Source organism: Helianthus annuus, chromosome 4 (assembly GCF_002127325.2).
Source record: "Helianthus annuus cultivar XRQ/B chromosome 4, HanXRQr2.0-SUNRISE, whole genome shotgun sequence".
NCBI lineage: Eukaryota > Viridiplantae > Streptophyta > Magnoliopsida > Asterales > Asteraceae > Helianthus > Helianthus annuus.
This window is the reverse complement of record NC_035436.2, coordinates 33,033,532-33,049,389: the sequence shown is the minus strand read 5'-3', so window position 1 is coordinate 33,049,389 and position 15,858 is coordinate 33,033,532. Positions and strand designations below refer to the sequence as shown.

Here is a 15,858-nt window from a genome sequence, read left to right as displayed (position 1 = left end):
GAAAGTAGCACGGTTAAGTAAATACGTCAAAATGTAAAACTTAGTTTTAATTATAGTAATTAGAATAAACAATTGAAACAAAAAGAAAAAAAAGAATTAAAAGTATGAATATTTTTTTTATTGGGATGTAATTAATTTTATTAAAGTACAAATGATATAGTGTAATTGGTTAAAAGAAATTCACTAAAGTTGAAGGGGTGTATGAAAAATTTGATAAAGATTAAAAGTTGTACTAGAAGACAAAAAGAAAACCATTTAGTAGTTATGTATTAACTAGTCAAATTCGACACGCTACGTGGCGGGGAATTCGAACGTTATCGATTCGTTTCAGTTTTAACAGGATGAGCATGGTATGTGTTTGGTTTGTTACTTACCGGTTGGTTATAAAAATTACAAATTTAGAAGCAGAGAAAACAATATAAAAGTGGAAAAAGAAGAAGGAATAAATCACGAAAAATATTATTAAGAATGAAAGATACTCAAACTTTTATTTAGCAGCAGGTAATAAAAAAATTTCTTTCCAATGAAGGACTTCGAACCCTAGACAATCACTATATTTGAATGTTCATACAACCAACTGAATTGCGCATTTTTTTCTTAATAGTTTCGCGCAGTAATAACTATAATTTATACATAAAGCGGAAAAGGACAAAAAAAACAAAAAGAAACAACAAAGCAAAGAAAAACGATTGCAAAAATGTAAATTTAAATTGAGGGCAAAATCGTAATTTGGCTGGGAGGAAAAAAACAAAACTAATTGCATAACTGTAAATTTAAACGGGGCAAAATCGTAATTTGGAACCGAGGGCAAAATTGTAATTTTTAGTTGTGGGCCAAGCATAATATTATTTTGAACTAGGGTAAAAACGTAATTTTGAACTGATGGCAAAATCATAATTTTAAAGCGGGGATAAAATCGTAAATTGGTTGGGCCAATGGGGGAGTTCCAGGCACTTGCCTCGCACTATGCCCCCATCTTGTGTTTGTAGTTATACACTGGGGGCAAAATCATAATTTGACTAGGAAAGCAAACAAAAGCGATGACAAAAATGTAAATTTAAATTGAGGGTAAAATCGTAATTTACCTGGGAGGAAGAAAACAAAACTAATGGCGAAACTGTAAATTTAAACGGGGCAAAATCGTAATTCGAACCGAAGGGAAAATTGTAATTTTTCACTGGGGCAAAAGCATAATTTTATTTTTAAATGGAGGTAAAAACGTAATTTTAAACTAATGGTAAAATCGTAATTTTAAAGTGGGGCAAAATCGTAATTTGACTGGGAAAGCAAACAAAACCGATGACAAAAATGTGAATTTAACTTGAGGGCTCGTAAATTACCCGGGAGGAAGAAAACAAAACTAATGGCGAAACTTTTAATTTAAACGGGACAAAATCGTAATTTCGAACCGAGGGCAAAAGTGTAATTTTTCACTGGGGGCAAAAACATAATTTTATTTTGAACTAGAGGTAAAATCGTAATTTTAAACTGATAATAAATCATAATTTTAAAGCGGGACGAAATTGTAAATTGATTTGGGCCAACTAAGGGTATACTTGTAATTTTGATCTTTAAAATATTATATATCTACTATTTATCCAACTTCCAAATTGTTATAGAGTTAATAAAAACGTAATTTTAAACTGATGACAAAATCATAATTTTAAAGCGGGACGAAATCATAAATTGATTTGGGCCAACTAAGGGTATACTTGTAATTTTGATCTTTAAAATATTATATATCTACTATTCATCCAACTTCCAAATTGTTATAGAGTTAATTAATTAATTAATTGTTATAGAGATAATTAATAATTAATAATTAATTAATATGGGTTCAAATTAGAATAAATTTTCCTACGAAAATAGAAAAGAATAACTTTATACTCAAAAAAAGTACTACATTTAATTTTTTATTTAATGTTATACTAAAATTATAAGAGTAAATTTACATTTTTGATTAAATTATTGTATTTCTCTGAACTAAACTAATAACTTTTTTTCAATATATATTCTTTCTAACCGAACCTAATTTAAAGTGTAGGGTAAATTTCGATATGACGTAGGATAAATATTGATATTTGTAAGATGTAAGGGTGTGCATAAAACCGAATTAACCGAAACCGAATTAACCGAACCGAACCGATGGTTTGGTTTTTGTTTTTTGAATAACCGGCATTTCGGTTTTCGGTTAACCATATATCAAAAACCGAAACTAACCGAACTGGTCCGATTAGAAAGTTTATATGGGTAGGAAGCTGTAACAACTGTCACTAAAATCCATAATTAGGATGGTAATTAGGTAATAAGGAAACCCTAATTGAAAAACCCACGTGATTCTGCATAAACCCTAAAATTTTCATTACAATCAGAATCAGGATCAGGGCCCCTAAAACTCAGGGGGGGATAAACCCTAGCCAACGATTATCCTCATAACTAATTGTAAAATTCGAAAATTGAAAAACTGTCGACACAGCAAGCCTACATGCACGAAGGGCTACTCTATGAAAGTAGGGTGACCACTCGCGTAGCGCGACGCCTATAGGGGTACCCCCTCGCGCTACGCGACGGTGTCAAATTTTCAGTATAAATAGCAGGGGTTGGGACTTGAAATTTGGCACTTGAACGACGTTAAAATTCATAATATACGTCGAGTTATAAGCAAAACAGTCCAACACACACACACAATTATCGAAACGCTGCCGCAATCAGGGTAATAACTCGATCGCTATTACGATTCAACGTCCGATCGATTATAACTATCCAACGATAGTCTAGGTGCTGCTCAATTGAGCTTGTACTTTGATTATTCGTCGTGATTTCGACTCGAATATTAGAGTGCTGTTCGAATTCGGACTATGCTCTGTTATTCGTTGTGAATCCGATTGAATTATCGAGTATTGCACTGATTAATCGTTGTGAAGGTTTAATCTCGTGAATTGACGTAATTGCTGTATTAGTTACTAACCTGTGTGTGTGCATTGTGTTAAAACTAGGTGTAATCAAGGCTAATCAGTAGGCTTATATCTATTGCTCGTTAATCTGCAATGTGAGTCATTCCTCTTTTATAAACTCTTTTCTCACAGTTTGTGAGTAAGTATTACAATACCTCAAATTATTTTCAAAGGTTATAATTACAGGGATTAAGTCTTTGTAATCACCAAATTACAGCTGGTATGTGGGGTATTGTGCACATTACTGTTATTATCACTCTATGTGAGTGAATATTACTCTATGTGAGTTATTATTACTCTGTGTGAGTACACCGTCACTATTTGGGCAACGGGACCCAATAGTGGTATGACCACAGTCACAGAAATGAATCGAGTGACAAATACCCATTCTTGATAATTGGTTGATAGAAACATTGTAATCGCTCTTAATACTGTAAATTATAACTAACGGGTCGTTTTAGAAAACAGAATGATTCACTCAGTATTTCCCCGCTGACAAAACCTTTTTCAAACATGTTTCAGGTGATCTGTGTGATCCAGGAAAAGTGCAGTAAAGCACTATCAAGCTCAGAGAAGTGGCTCAGTGTAAATAAACCAATAAAACGTGTTTTGAAAAATAAAGATTTCTGTGTGAAATCAACTTATTGTAAATTATGGGATTTATCCCTTAAACTTTATGTAATATATTAAACGAGCATATTTTACGGATAAAAGATCCTGTTATAAAAAGACTTCCGCTGCCGCATAAATTAAATACCACGGGAACTGCCTCGCGGGCCCCGACTCCATCCAGGGTGGGTCAGGGGCCGTGACAGCGAAGGTGGTATGAGAGCTAATAATTAAATTGAGCCACTGATCGAGCCACTGATTAAGCCTAAATTAAGTATTTGGACAAAGCTTAATTTTACTAATTGTTATTCGGTGATTATATGTTTTATTAACTGGCTATTTTTAGTTACAGTATGGGTAAGCAAAAGTTGTCTGCCATCTACCACAAACTAGATGTTGCATCTTCTTCTAGAAATCCAGTAAACCTAGAAGAAGGAATCTTTGTCCGCAAGGCAAACTATGAGAATCCTCTTTCCCCAGAGAAAAGGGATTCGATACTTAAAAAGAGTCAGAAACCTCGAACCAAGAGAGTTAGGTTTAACCCAGAAGTCCAAGAGTTGGGTAATAGTACACCTTGGGAAGATAAAATAGACGGGAAATGGGCAAATCTCTATATGCTAGCTACTGTAGCAGAAAATGCTAATCTCTAAATATCCGATAAGTTGGGTCTAGTAAGAGAAATCACAATCCCGTAAATAAATAAAGTCCTAAGTGTGTTTATTTCTGTTGTTCTTTGTATAAATTAATATGCAATAAAAACTTCAGTGTTTTGTTTGTTAAACTTTGTTCCAAAGTTTTAACATTGCATTTTGCATATATGCTATGCAGCATAAATGAGATGTCGGAAACATTCCAGAATCTCAACTTATATCCAGTACCTATCGAAGTCTCTCACGACTGTACTGGTTACATTGCTGACATAGAAGAACCTGTGGAATTCCAAGCTCCACCGCTGGAAAAAGCCAAACCTAAAAAGAAGAGAAGATATGTAGGGTGGAGGAAAGTACGCCGTAGGAAACCTGCCACTAGGAAACTCCCTAAAATAGAAAATCCTGTGAGTGTGAGCAAGGGAAAGGAAATAGAAACTGGAGAAAGTTCAAAACCACCTGAAAAAGAAATAGGAATAGATCTGAAACAAAAGGGAATAGAAATTGGCGAAAGCTCTAAACAGTCTGAGGAAATCACGTTCCAGGACGAAATAGATCGCCTACTGGAGAATTGTGATGTTTTAGAGCCTATCAACGATAATCTCTTTTCTTACCCGGCTACAGTTCAATTCCCAGTAAACCTAGGACCAGCTATTCCAGACCCACTAGTTCATACCAGACCATTGGGCCAAATGGAGGAATGGTGGACCAACGACTGGCAATTCCAAAACATAGTTAACAGTCCTTATAGCTTCCTTCCACAATTTGACCCAGAACCACTCCCAAATCCTCCCATGAGTAATGAAAACCTAGCTGAACTTCGCAGTTAGGTGAAGAACTGATAGGTACAGGTAATAGGATCAGGGAAATGGGAGAGCATCTAACTTGGAAGTACGATGAGAGGGAGCATCGTTACTAGAACCGTCAGTTAAACCACAGAAAGCCGTATTGTATGATAGTAACTTAAAATTCTGTAAAATGGGCAATAAAACTCTGTAAGATACGGTGTGTATGCATGCATATACAATATACTAACAAAGTAAAAGTCGAGAAATCGACAATTTTGGTTATACTCGTATGATGTGATAATCTATGTGTATCTATGTGAATTTTGTCATTGAAAGGTTAGACACTAATAATTTTACCAATTAGCAGATGGAAAATGCTAACAATGAACCGATTAATGAAGTAAATCAATCTGAGCAAGAACAGGAAGATCAATATATAACTCGACAAGATATCGAGCATTTTATCGCCCAAGGGATAGCTCATGCTATTCCAGAAATTGTAGCTGCTGTTCAGAAACCTGCCAAACCACAATTAATTCCTAGTAAACGTATTCCAGAAGATAACGGCAGTAACAGCATAAATGGAGGCGGCAATCATGACGATCATGATCCGCAGCAGGCCCCACTCCCTAAAAGAATGAAAGCTGCAACGCCTGGTTGCACTTACAAAGAATTTCTTGCTTGCAAACCCGCTGAATTTGCAGGTAATGAAGGGGCAACTGCAACACTGCGTTGGTTAGAGAAAACCGAAGCAGTAATCGCAATAAGCAAATGTGCCAAAGAGGATCAGGTGATGTATGCATCGAATCTGTTCAAAGAAGGAGCACTTGAATGGTGGAACACGGTCCTCCAGGCAAAAGGAAGAAGGATAGCCTACGCCATAGGTTGGGAAGAATTTAAGAGTTTGGTAGAAAGAAAATTCTGTCCCGAATACGAGAAGGAACAAATGGCAAACAAGTTCCTAAGTCATCGTATGCTAGGAGTAGATTGTCGGGGATATACTTCGACATTCTTTGAATACGCAAGGGTAGTACCATCACTGGCTTCGCCAGAACCGGTACTTATCTCTCGTTACATCTGGGGTTTAATTAGTGAAATCCGAAACATCGTTAAAGTTGCGAGACCTCGTACTATTGACGATGCTGTAGAATTAGCTAATACCCTAACAGATGAATTGGTACGCACAAGAGAGGAAGATCACAAGAAGGAATTAGCTCAAAAGATTACCCAAGGATTTCGTATGGGTAATGTCAAGAAAAGAGGAACTGGGCAATCCTCCTCATCTCCTTTCTGCAAAATTTGCAAAAAGAAGCATTATGGACAATGCAACAGGGTTTGCAATTTTTGCAAAATGAAAGGACATAGGGAAGAAGACTGCAGGAAGAAAACAAAAGTTTGTTATAATTGCAGAGAAAGAGGTCATTTTCAATCTGAATGTCCTAAGCTAGCTAAACCTGTAGTTAACCAAGCCAAACCAGCTGAAGGAACAACCAAGAGAAATGCACGTGCATTCCAGCTGACCACTCAAGAGGCCGAACTCATTCCAGATGTGATAGCTGGTACGTTCTTAGTTCACAACGTCTTTGCAAAAGTATTATTTGACTCTGGTGCGAACCAAAGTTTTATAAATACTTTATTTTGCCAAGATCTTAAGTTACCATTAACCACTCTTAGGCAAAACTTCACAGTAGAAACCGCAGAAGGAAATTCTGTAAAAATAGATAAAATCTGGCAAGAAGGAAAAATAGAATTATTAGCCATAAGTTTTCTGCAAATTTGTTACCAATGAATTTAGCAGGATTCGATGTAGTATTAGGAATGGATTGGTTAATAGCCAACCATGCATGGATCCTATGTGACAAAAATGCAGTAGAAATTCAAACCCCTACAGGAGAAATAATTTTGATTACTGGAGATAAACCTCGAAAGCCACCGAAATTTATCTCAGTAATGAAATTGGCTAGTTATTCGAGAAAACAGGAAATGGTGTATATGATTTCAGTAATCATTAACACTAAAGATAAGGAACTTCAGGACATCCCGGTAGTCTCAGAATACCCAGACGTTTTTCCAGAAGAATTACCTGGATTACCACCTGATAGGGAAGTAGAGTTTAGAATTCATTTAATTCCAAGTACTGCACCAATAGCTAAAGCACCTTATAGATTAGCACCTACCGAAATGCTAGAATTGAAAAAGCAATTAGATGAATTACTAAGCAAAGGATTCATACAACCAAGTTCATCCCCTTGGGGTGCACCGGTACTGTTTGTGAAAAAGAAAGATGGATCAATGAGAATGTGTATCGATTATAGAGAATTGAATAAGGTTACGATTAAGAATCGATACCCACTACCTGTTGGGTCAAATTGGAGAATGATGTTATCAATTATTACGGCTTTAGTTTAGCGATTTTATTGTTTATATTATGTGGCATTTTTGTATGTAATAGTCTGATATTTTTGTGAGTTTAGTAGGTTTTCCAAGCAAGAGGCGGCTTGCTTGGAGAACAAGGCTCAAGGGGCTATAAATAGAATACTACACCTCACTTGGAGGGTGTGCATTTGTGAGCCACCACCCCGGGGGAGCTCACCCGGGGTGGATCATTATCTTTTGTATTTTGTTCATCACTTTCAATGAATTATCCTTTTACAATCCTTAAAGTTCCTATCTTTCATGTTTATTCTTGTTAGTTTATGGCTCAAAATCACCCGTCTCGTATTATTTACCGAATCGAAACTGAAACCGGATCGTTTCGGGACTATCATTTGGTATCAGAGCCTCGGTGGCTCGTTTCAGTTTTTGGTTCGGTCGGTTCTTTACCCGAAACCCGCCGGAGACGTTAAAAGTGCCCAGATCTGCGTCCTTGTTGATTCCTATGATTATTTTTATCATCATCTTGTTCAAGATACACATGGTTTGTGTGTGGTTTCATTAAAAAAAAAAAGAGAGAAGCTGAATGGTATAGAGAGAGAAACGAAGAAAATGGCTTCTTGTTTTTATGTGTTTGGTTTCTATCAGATCTAGATCCGGCGTTTTTGTTCTTTAGTGATTTTGTTCAGCGATTTTGTTAATCTTCATGTTATTCAAGATACACACCTGGTTGTGTGTATGTGTTTTGTAGAGAGAGAAAGACGGTCGTAGATGGTGGAAAAGGTTCTATTATAAGTTGCGGCTAGGGTTTTCTATCGCTAATATTGGATCTTCAACGACATCGTTTTCATGTTGGGTTGATTGTTATTGATGGATATTTGTTTATGTTACTTGCTGGATTTTGATTCTTGACGCTCACCGGAGTTCCGGGTGGCGTTGAATATGTCGGAGCACGATAGTTGTGGCGGTGTACAATGGCTCTTTAAGAGGGTTCACAGTAGATGGTGATGCACGATTTGTTATGGAGGTGGTTTCTCGGTGACATTTTGTTCGCCCAAAATTATGGCGAATGAAGTGATTCTGGTAGTTTGGTATATGACGGTGAAGAATGGTGGTGGCGCATGGTGGTTGACGGCTGGGTAATGTGGCGGTTGAACGTTGGGTGTCATCAATAGGTGGCGGATCATGGTTATGATGTTTGGAGATGTCAAGATGGCCTTTGGTGGCTGAGAGTGGCGGCAGAAGGTGGTAGTAGGTGGCTGGTGTATGGTTGGCGGCTGTGTATTTGTGATGTCGCTAGGGTTTGCAAGGGTTACATGTGCATGGGCTAAGTATGATGAGCCCAATGATTAGCATAGACTTCTGGAATTATTTGATCTTTGGGCCCACTTATGAACGGAATTGTTTTGTCTACAATTACAAAACGTCAACAGGTGATTGAAATTTTGATATTTCTCTTGGACCCACATGCATATATTAGATAATTTTATCTTTTAGCTGGGCATTATCCATATTTTATTGGGCCCACTAATTTGCATCAGAATGGGGTTTGTAGGCTGGGATTATTTGTTTGTGGCTGAAGTAGAATGTGCCGCAATAAGGTTTGCAACATAGGCCTCTTTTGATTGAACCTAAGCATTAAAATATTGGGCTAGGCCGATCTCTCTTTGGGTCACAAAATCTTCAAGTAGGCTTGAACATATTCTTTTTGGGCTGGAACTTTATTTGTTGTTTGGCAATTTTGGAGGGGTTTGGTGGCTAATGGTATATTTTAATTTGATTTTGGATGTTGGGTCGGGAGTACAAGATTATTTTATGGGCCAACGACTTTGGTGAGTTTTGCGTTTTTGTCACCAAAGAAATTATCGGCGACTTTAGCGTTGGATCGGGAGCTAAATGCAATTTGACAGAGTTGAAGATTCTCATGATGAAGCTAAGTATTTAATTTTTATCATTGGAGTTTGAACCCTATCACATGCCTATTACAATTTTATCTTTAAAAAGATACGGGAGCTTTGATTGACAAGATATAGGAGGGTCTACATTTGCGGGGGAAAACGACAATGAAGATTTTGGATATTTAGCCGATTTCTGAAGATTCGAAGACGACGTCAGATTTATTTTTGAAGATCATTTGAAGAATTGATAGCATCATTCTCGGGGGAATATTGTTGGGTCAAAATGGAGAATGATGTTATCAATTACGACATCTTTAGTTAACGACATTATTGTTTTGTATTTTTTAGAATGTTTAGCAGGTTTTCCAAGCAAGAGGCGGCTTGCTTGGGGAACAAGGCTTAGGGGACTATAAATAGACTACTAGACCTCACTTGTGGGGGTGCATTTGTGAGCCACCACCCCGGGGGAGCTCACCCGGGGTGGATTATCTTGTATGTTCTTATCAAATCAATCAAATATCTTTATTCCAATCCTTAAAGTTTCGATCTTTCTTGTTTATTATCTATTGTTCTTGGCTCGAATCACCCGTCTCACTATTTTTCACCGAACCGAGACTGAAATCGGATCGTTTCGGACCTATCACTACCTAGGATTGATGATCTTTTTGATCAACTGCAAGGAGCTAGGTATTTCTCTAAGATAGATTTAAGATCTGGATATCATCAGTTGAAGGTACAAGAAGAAGACATACCTAAAACTGCTTTCAGAACTAGGTATGGTCATTATGAGTTTACAGTCATGCCCTTTGGATTAACGAATGCCCCAGCAGCATTCATGGACATGATGAATCGAATCTGTAAACCATACTTGGATAAATTTGTGATCGTTTTCATTGACGATATACTTATTTACTCCAAAAGCCAAAAAGAACATTGTGAGCATTTACATGTTCTCTTAACTTTGTTAAGAAAAGAAAGGCTTTATGCCAAATTCTCAAAATGTGAATTTTGGCTACAAGAAGTATAATTCTTAGGTCATGTGGTAAATCACGAAGGTATCCATGTAGATCCTGCTAAGATAGACGCAATTACGAAGTGGAAAGTTCCACAAACAGCTATGGAGATAAGAAGTTTTCTAGGCTTAGCTGGATACTATAGACGATTTATCAAAGATTTTTCTAAGATAGTCGTACCATTAACTAAGTTAACCTGTAAAGCTGCTAAGTTTGAATGGGGACCTAGACAAGAAGAAGCCTTTAAGATTTTAAAGCATAGGTTGACGAATACACCAATCTTAGCTTTACCCGAAGGAACAGAAGACTTTGAAGTATATTGTGATGCTTCAAAATTAGGATATGGATGTGTGTTAATGCAACGCAAGAAGGTAATTGCGTATGCTTCTAGACAATTGAAAAAGCACGAAGAAAATTATACGACTCATGATCTAGAATTAGGAGCCATAATTTTTGCCCTTAAGATATGGAGACATTATCTGTATGGAAGTAAGTTTACTGTTTATACAGATCATAAGAGTCTAAGATATATATTTGGGCAAAAAGAATTAAACATGAGGCAAAGAAGATGGATGGAGATGCTAAGCGATTACGACTATGATATCCAATATCACGAAGGAAAGGCAAATGTAGTTGCAGATGCCTTAAGTCGTAAGTACCATGAGAAACAGAAACGAGTCCGTGCTCTGAGGTTAAATCTACAAGTAGATTTAATGGCACAAATCAAAGAAGTTCAGAAAACAGCAATCCAAGATGATGCTGAAGGAATGAAAGGTTACTTAAAAGAACTAGAACAAGGAAATGATGGAATTTGGAAATTCCATAAGAAAAGAATTTGGGTACCTAAGCAAGGAGAGTTAAGAAATAAGATTTTAGAAGAAGCTCATAAATCTAGGTATACCATGCACCCAGGAAACAATAAGATGTACCAAGATTTAAGGAATAATTTCTGGTGGATAGGAATGAAAAAGGATATAGCCGAATACGTATCCAAGTGCTTAACTTGTTCACAAGTTAAAGCTGAACACCAGAAACCTTCAGGACTACTACAACAATTAGAAATACCTGTATGAAAATGGGAACTTATAACAATGGACTTTGTTACAAAGTTACCCAAAACCAAAAGAGGTAATGATGCGATTTGGGTAATCGTAGACCGATTAACCAAGTCAGCTCATTTCTTACCAATGAAAGAAACCTTTAGCATGGAAAGGTTAGCACAACTCTACGTGGACGAGGTAGTATCCCTACATGGAGTCCCGCTCTCCATTGTATCGGATAGAGATAGTCGATTTACTTCGCATTTCTGGAAAAGTTTTCAGAAAGCAATGGGAACTCGACTAAATCTAAGTATTGCTTATCATCCACAAACAGACGGACAGAGTGAAAGGACAATACAAACGCTAGAAGACATGCTCCGAACATGTGTAATTGACTTTGGTGGTAATTGGGATAGCCATTTGCCATTAATTGAATTCTCCTATAACAATAGTTATCATTCAAGCATCGAAGCTGCACCATTTGAAGCACTGTATGGACGTAAGTGCAGAACTCCAGTATGTTGGGCAGAAATCGGAGAAAGTCAATTATCAGGTCCTGAAATAGTACAAGAAACTACTGATAAGATAACTCAGATTAAGGAAAGATTGAAAACGGCTCGAGATCGTCAAAAGAGCTATGCAGACAATCGTCGTAAGCCTTTAGAATTTCAAGTAGGAGATAAAGTACTTTTAAAAGTCTCTCCTTGGAAAGGAGTAGTACGATTCGTTAAGAAAGGAAAGCTAAGTCCAAGGTACGTTGGACCATTCCCTGTGATTCAACGAATAGGACCAGTTGCTTATCGTTTACAACTACCAGAAGAATTGGCTGGAGTACATGATCTATTTCATGTATCCAATCTTAAGAAATGTTTAGCAGACGAATCCCTGGTAGTACCTCTTCAAGATGTAGAGGTAAACGAAAAGTTGAAGTTTATAGAGAAACCACTATAGATCGAAGATAGAAAAGTCAAGTTTCTCAAGCACAAACGACTAGTGCTAGTAAAAGTCAAATGAAATTCAAGAAGAGGACCAGAATACACTTGGGAACTGGAATCGGAAATTAAGCGAAAGTACCCTCATCTATTCCAGTAAATCTCGAGGACGAGATTTTTCTTAAGGTGGGGAGGATGTAACAACTGTCACTAAAATCCATAATTAGGATGGTAATTAGGTAATAAGGAAACCCTAATTGAAAAACCCACGTGATTCTGCATAAACCCTAAAATTTTCATTACAATCAGAATCAGGATCAGGGCCCCTAAAACTCAGGGGGGGATAAACCCTAGCCAACGATTATCCTCATAACTAATTGCAAAATTCGAAAATGGAAAAACTGGCGACACAGCAAGCCTACATGCACGAAGGGCTACTCTATGAAAGTAGGGTGACCACTCGCGTAGCGCGACGCCTATAGGGGTACCCCCTCGCGCTACGCGACGGTGTCAAATTTTCAGTATAAATAGCAGGGGTTGGGACTTGAAATTTGGCACTTGAACGACGTTAAAATTCATAATATACGTCGAGTTATAAGCAAAACAGTCCAACACACACACACAATTATCGAAACGCTGCCGCAATCAGGGTAATAACTCGATCGCTATTACGATTCAACGTCCGATCGATTATAACTATCCAACGATAGTCTAGGTGCTGCTCAATTGAGCTTGTACTTTGATTATTCGTCGTGATTTCGACTCGAATATTAGAGTGCTGTTCGAATTCGGACTATGCTCTGTTATTCGTTGTGAATCCGATTGAATTATCGAGTATTGCACTGATTAATCGTTGTGAAGGTTTAATCTCGTGAATTGACGTAATTGCTGTATTAGTTACTAACCTGTGTGTGTGCATTGTGTTAAAACTAGGTGTAATCAAGGCTAATCAGTAGGCTTATATCTATTGCTCGTTAATCTGCAATGTGAGTCATTCCTCTTTTATAAACTCTTTTCTCACAGTTTGTGAGTAAGTATTACAATACCTCAAATTATTTTCAAAGGTTATAATTACAGGGATTAAGTCTTTGTAATCACCAAATTACAGCTGGTATGTGGGGTATTGTGCACATTACTGTTATTATCACTCTATGTGAGTGAATATTACTCTATGTGAGTTATTATTACTCTGTGTGAGTACACCGTCACTATTTGGGCAACGGGACCCAATAGTGGTATGACCACAGTCACAGAAATGAATCGAGTGACAAATACCCATTCTTGATAATTGGTTGATAGAAACATTGTAATCGCTCTTAATACTGTAAATTATAACTAACGGGTCGTTTTAGAAAACAGAATGATTCACTCAGTATTTCCCTGCTGACAAAACCTTTTTCAAACATGTTTCAGGTGATCTGTGTGATCCAGGAAAAGTGCAGTAAAGCACTATCAAGCTCAGAGAAGTGGCTCAGTGTAAATAAACCAATAAAACGTGTTTTGAAAAATAAAGATTTCTGTGTGAAATCAACTTATTGTAAATTATGGGATTTATCCCTTAAACTTTATGTAATATATTAAACGAGCATATTTTACGGATAAAAGACCCTGTTATAAAAAGACTTCCGCTGCCGCATAAATTAAATACCACGGGAACTACCTCGCGGGCCCCGACTCCGTCCAGGGTGGGTCGGGGGCCGTGACAGAAGCCTAAGAAGTAATCTTGACCATTTATTTATTTAATTAAGGGCTAAGATTAAATAAGTGAAATCGAAGGAAAAAATTGGAGGCGCGCGGGTTTGTTAGGGGCATTCTAGTCAATCCAGCCAATAGTTTCTCTCTCCTCTAATTCCTCCTCATTTTTTAAACGTTAATAACTCTTTCATACGACATTATTTTTTTATAAAAATTGTACCAAAAAAACGAGCGTTTTTTATCTTTAAAACAAGTATACTATTGCTAGATTTTTGAAAAAAAATTGAAAACTCAGTTGTATAAAACGCAATGGAAAAAACCAAGTTGCGTAAAACGCAATGGAAAAAAACCTAAAAATTGACATTTTTCTAAAACGCAATCCATCAAAAACACAAAGAAATGTTTTTGGACAAAGAGAGTGAGTATGTAAGAAAAGTCCAAACTCATGGTATTGTTTGATTCATACATTTTATACTATTACACCATTCCAAGAGTAATTTCACTTATTGCTCACGTGGACGTCAAATAACGAATTTTTCTACTTGATATGGTGAACCACTACTCATAGTCTGAGTAGAGTACTCTCGGTACTAGTAGTAAGTATGTTTTTTTAAGACGTGAGCGACAGTGGCGAAGCTTGACCCGGATGACGGATGGGGGATTCGAAAACATATATACCAAAAAATTTCTATAGAACCAGGAGGTCGAAAATGTATATATCTAAAAATTTCTATACAAAAATTTCATATATAACACTATTGAGCGAAAAGTTCCAACGGTCAGCACCCTGCATACAGTGAATTACCGAGCATAGCCTAAGAGACCAGTACCAGAAGGTAACCTACACCTTCTAGAATGTTTTAGAATTCAGGATTAGTTTCTTTTTGGACAATGACTTTATAATTTCAATTAAACTATAAATATGTTGACTACGAACATGTGAAAAAATGGACATCTATTGTTGAAACAAATAATTCTAAACTAAATGGGTGGTCGTGTGATGCGGCGGGATTTACAGTTATTTCCAAGGGTGTGTAAAGTTCGGTTCAAAAAACAATTTAGATGGATACACGAATTTAAAAACCAAATACTCGAATCTTATCCATGTATCATATTACTTCTTGTATATATTTTTGTGTTGTTATTGAGTCTGTTTAATTCACCATCAGGTACCATTACTCAACCATAATTGTCAGAAGAAGTTGATCGGAGACTGAAGGCGCTTCGGATAGTCAAACGGAACTAAGAGCAACAATGGTGATTCACAGTTTACGTAAAGCTACACCGTCACTAGAACAAAAACAACTTCTAGATCATAGTTTTATTTTTTTTATTCAAAACCTGATTCGAAAAACGGCGTATAATTGCGTGAATGGTGGTAGACGGCTGTGAATGGTGGTTGCGATAATTTTGCAACGCATGACGGCGTAACTCCGGTTGGTTGTGGTTGTGGTTTGTTGATGGCATGTTTGTACGGTGGCGTTAAGTTGCGTGGTGGTGGAATGGCTGTTGTTGTCACCGGAGAAGGTTGTTCCAGCGGTGGCTTCCGAATTTTCAATCTGTGTAGCGGAGGTTCAGAGTATTTTGATATTTTGAGAGAGAGAGAGAGTATGTGAATTTGTGAGAACCGATTAGTTTATGAACATTAACAAGATTATTTGTTTCCCATAATGAGTGATTTAATCATGAATCCTAATTATTTTTCATCTGTTACGTAAAAAGAACAAATCGTCGGTTTCTGAGTTTCCCCATTCGGAATTTAGAATCGAAGAGGAAAAATCATTTTAAATGAAAATTTTCAATACCATCCTTCAGGTTCAAGGTCATTTACACTCTAATCCCTCTAATTTGTTTAAAATTAAATCAAACCCTAAACTTATAATTAAATCTAGTTTACCTATATATTAAA

General features: G+C 36.9%; 1 long non-coding RNA gene across 1 annotated transcript; it reads left to right on the top strand.

Annotated features, from left to right (window-relative positions):
- Window positions 1-14,909: 14,909 nt before the first annotated feature.
- On the top strand, window positions 14,910-15,653 carry LOC110934503. Its single transcript, XR_002588392.2, has 2 exons — window positions 14,910-14,979; window positions 15,119-15,653. It is a non-coding gene; the product is annotated as an uncharacterized LOC110934503 (long non-coding RNA).
- The last annotated feature ends 205 nt before the right edge of the window (window positions 15,654-15,858 follow it).